Genomic DNA, 4,971 nt, shown 5'->3' with positions numbered 1-4,971 from the left:
AGCAAGCAATAAGTAGCTATATGAGCTTGCATCAGTCCTTCTCAAGCCTCTGAAAAGGATGCGACAGCAGGCCCTTTTTTTTACTTATTTGAGAGGGGCCACCCAATAAGTAAATTCAATCAATTTTTAGGGATATATATGGGAGCTATAGGTCCACGATATAGGTCCACGATATGGATGGCTTCATGGGGCGAGTCGATATGGGTTGGGGATACTAATTGATGGTTTACGATTCGTGGCTTCATGGGCTGGCTTCTCCGCTTCATGGGGTATTTCATGGGGAATTGGGCTGTGTAGCTTTCGTTTCAACCCAACGATGGGCCGGCTGTGCTCCTCTCGACCCACCCTACCGATGATTAGCAATTTGCGCTTCTCTCAACCCATCCCCGTAGCTTAGGACCAGCCTTCCCGTTCGCTTTCGTCTTAGGACCAGCCGGTAACCCGATAAGCTGGGTAGGACCAGCCTTTTGAATTGAGGGGAAGAAATCGATCTATCATTCATGGCATAATAACATATATAATATATGCATTCACACTCTCTCGATCGAATAGGGTGAGGTACAACCGACTGGATCCACTCCCCGCACTTTTAGTTCAGTTTGGTAGAACGTAGGTCTCCAAAACCTGATGTCGTGGGTTCAAATCCTACAGAGCGCGAGTAGTTCATCTATACTAAGACAATCTAATGGTGAGGATGCGTAAGCAGGCTCGACTGTTAAGGCCGCCATCACCTTTAGGGTGCGTAAGCACGCTCGACTAATAAGGACCGGAGGCGCTCGACCATAGGACCTTTAGGTACTCGACTATTAAGAATGTGTAAGCAGGCTCGACCATAGGGAGAGGACCTTTAGGTGCTCGACCATAAGGATGCGTAAGCAGGCTCGACTGTTAAGGAGAGGACCTTTAGGTACTCGACTGTTAAGGACCCTCACCATATGAATAGTGAGTGACTCCGTCCCTCACCCATATGATGAGTGAGCGTTAAAACCCTCACCATATGAATAGTGAGTGACTCCGTCCCTTTAGGGGGCTCGACTGATAAGGAGAGGAGAGGGAGAGGAGAGGAGAGGACCCTCACCATATGAATAGTGAGTGACTCAGTCCCTTTAGGGGGCTCGACCATTAGGGAGAGGAGAGGAGAGGTACTGGAGAAGAATATCGTATACAAATAGATATATATCATTATATATGTCATTATGCATTCATTCGTTGCTCAATATTTCAAACCTCCGCGTTATTGGGTGGGGTTGAGCAAGCGAACTAGTGGAGCTATGATTTTCTGTGATATCCTATCCACCGGTCAATAATTGGATGAAACTACCCTGGGTTGGACCCCACTGAGAAGAGGAAATAATAGCTTATCCTACCACACCTCCTCTCGGAATTCAACTAGTTGGATTAGGCCGGAAGGATTGTTCAATGACAATATCAGGGTAGTTAGGGGCTTAACTCTTCTCGGGAATCAACGCTTAAGCCTCCTACCCTACACTATCTAGAATTCTAGGACAGAAGCTAGCCCATCTCCAACTATAGTTGTTTTCACCCCCAGTGCCTTACCCTTGCCTTTGTCCTGTGACAGTAACCCTACCCTTGGACCGATAACCCTTGCTACAACCCTTTCCCAATGCCAGTAACCCTACTCTTGCTGCTCAAGGATGGTTTGCCTGACATAAGGAGGGAAAGGAAGGGGACTAGTTTCTTAGGAAACATGCACTATAAAAAACGGCCTCGACCGGTTATCTCTTGTACTAGGAGTTGTAGGGCGTTGGTGTGATGGAGTTGTCTGGCTGCTATGTCAAGTTTTCTCGGTAAGGCCTCCCATCTAGGTCTGCTGGCTATTTTTCATTGTTCCGTCTGTGGGACCCGCCTATTGGTGGGGAAGTTGCCTGTGTCCGGCGGGAGCTTCTATCTGGTAAGATGGGGAAGTTGGGGGCGCCTATATCGGAAGAGATGTAATCAATTCAATTCATCAATGCCAATCCCGTAAGACCTCTCCTCGACGCACGCATGCGGAAGACCTCTGCAGTAAGCAAATAATCTGAAGGTCTTAGCCTTAAGGCCATAGAGTCTGGTCCGGTGGGTATGGGCTCCCGGGTATCAGCTATGGGGAATTGGGCCCTCCTGGTACTACTGATCTCCTATTGGCTGATTCTATCCTATTGGCTGATTCAAAGACTCCTCTTGGGCACACGTCTATAATTCATAGGGCATCCGTCGCATGTGTTTGTAACCGACAACAACTAATCCCGCCTTTTTGAGAGTTTTGAGCTTCGGCGATATGGTCTTAGTTCAATAAGAAAAACTCATTATTCGCTCTTCAGCGATGTCATATTTTGGGTGCCTCAATGGGCCACCAGGCTCCATTTGTTTTAACGACTCAGACCTTGTTCATTACCTCACTCCTAGTGTAAGCAAACCTGAAGTGTAACCTCTCTCTTATTGGTAACCTAATCTGGTGTTCGTAATCAAATTGTGTAACGAAGCTAAAAGCTGCTTCTCTCCTGTTGAGCATCCTGAGACTTACTTGTTGTAGGATATGTTCTGAGTGTCCGCGAGCAAGTGGCGTTGTCTGTTCCTTTGGGTGAGCCATTGTTTCCTTACTCTCTTCCCTCCCTGTAAAGTAGCGTCAATTATCTGTATCGGGCTGACCTGAGTCAAGGGTAGAATGCAAGCGTTAGCGATCAGGGGCAAGCTGTGTTGATCCTTCAACTCAACATGCAAGTGGTAGCGAGAATTCCCCAACCAGGAGGCCACGTGGTAGCGCAGGCAAGATGTAGGAACTGTGTTCCGTATCAGCAAGTGAGTTCGAGATAGAGGGTATCGAGGTAGAGGTCGATTCTAGGGTCTATTTCATCGACTGTATCGACTCTTGAATCGAGTGCATTGAAACCTGTCATTTCCACTGGGCATGGACGAAATAAACACCTGGATGAGTACCAATATCGACTCCTGTATCGAAGGTAGGACCACTCCCTAGCTAAGCTGGATGGTACCTCCGAAGGCAGGCAAGATTAGGTAGGATCCTAAATCGAGTAAGGCTAGGACCTAAAGTTGACCTGGACCGTCCCAATCAGGTATATCTGCCCCTTACCCTCCCTCCTTGCTCTGACCATATATCAGGTAATACCTCTACCATAGATATCATGACCAGGACCTGCAGAGGTAAGGGACCTAATAGCTCAGGTCCTTGACCCCAAAGCATGGGTGGGAGGATTGGTTGGTAAGGCCTAAAAGTACCACCTGACTGAGAGGACCCCTACCATTAAGGTAAGACCTGGACCAGACAGAAGAAGATAAGACCTTATAACATGCATGAGTGAGTAAGGCTAATACCTGATTGGAAGGAAGGTTAGACCCATCTCATCCGAAGGTAAGACCAGGACCTAAGGGCTCAGGTCAGACCTTAACGGAAGGTAATGCTTACTTAACAGACCGGACTGCTATATGCCTAACCCTACGTAACTTAGGTCAGACACCTCAGAGAAGGAAGAAGTATAGAGACCATCTATTCTATTCATGGTGTAGGGGCTCTACCTTCCCTTGAAAGAGACAGGTCTGACTCCCTATATATATCCATCCAAGAAGGCGCTAACTGAGAGGGAGGTGGGCAAGAGACTTCGATTCATTCTGGCATGAAAGAAAGTAAGGCGCAGCGGCTACTCCTTGTTTCAAGTGTCAGGCTACCCTTCCGAATCCTTCACTCGTATTAGACCCTTAATAGCCTATTCAGACATTCCAGCCAGTTGGTAACCACTCTTGCTTAGTTCTTTCCCCAGGCTCACATGCTGGCCCTACCTAATTGGTTGGATAAGAATCCCCCACTCCTCTCCTTGTCAAAGAAAGAATGAATGAAGAGGGACTACCGCGGTATCTCTCGTGGTATCGTCATGATTGTTGTTTGACCTGAAAAAGTAAGTAATTACACGGTACTGGATATTGTAACTAGAGAGAGATAGAATAAAGCCAGCCAAGGAAGGTGCAAGCAAGCCACAACACCTGGTAGTCTATGCTCTTGCTCTCAAAGATGTGTGTGAATGATGTGAATAGACTTTGTACACCTATTTCTGGATATCGCTGGTTGCCAATAGATGGAAGGTCGAGGCTTCACCCCCAACTACAGTAGGGAAGCTGGAACAGGAATAGCAGGCGAGCGAGGTTCTGCTGCTTGCTCTGCTTCCACTAGCACGGAATTTCTCAATAGAATTTTGGGATGGTCCACCAGTGATTCAACCCCAGAAACTGACACATTCATTGGTGAAAGGTCAACCCGATCTAAACCCTTTCCACTAGCTAGGATCCATAGGTGAAGGACTAAAGGCTTCTGGTTCAAGGCTGAAGTAGTTCTTTTCGTGACACTTCTATAAGCCTATACTTAAGGATAGTGCGAAGAGCAGTTACACCTTTCTTATCGCATTGGGTACCCGATTGAAGTGAGAAGACACCACCTAGCCCTCCCTTCCTTCCAAGATCGTCCTGTAGTTCCTGCTTTAGCTTGAGTGTACTGTGCATCCAACAACATAAAGGTCTTTCAAGTAGGTGGGTAAATAGTCAAGTGAAAAGTGCCTACCCTCTTCCTCTTTATCATTTTCTCTTCTGGGAGTAATGGCTAATAAAGTGATTCTGACGATCCTATCCCAAAACTTAGCTGTCCAACATAAATTCATAAAGTAGGCTTCTAAAGGTAATATGAATGAATGGTCTAAGTGCGCCTACCCCCTCTTCTAAGCATTCGGTAAAGCAAGTAGTTGTATCGAACGCCCGTACAACGAACGAGTAAGTTTGGGGTGGGTCATAATCACTAAATTGGGTGAGGTCTTTTTAGATTGGTAAAGAGAACAGGAGCAGTAGGTCCAACTGAAGTCTTCCAGTAGGCATAGGGTAAATACTCAAGGTCTAAGTGCCGTACCAAGTAAGAATATGTAAGCAAGTGTTTGTTTTGCCCGTTCACTCTGAAAGTTAAGGTAATGGAAC

The sequence above is a fragment of the Pinus tabuliformis genome, chromosome 6, assembly GCF_031772625.1.
Source record: "Pinus tabuliformis cultivar Carrire ecotype Pingquan chromosome 6, CPIR1, whole genome shotgun sequence".
Taxonomy (NCBI): domain Eukaryota; kingdom Viridiplantae; phylum Streptophyta; class Pinopsida; order Pinales; family Pinaceae; genus Pinus; species Pinus tabuliformis.
Note: the sequence above shows the minus strand (reverse complement) of the source record.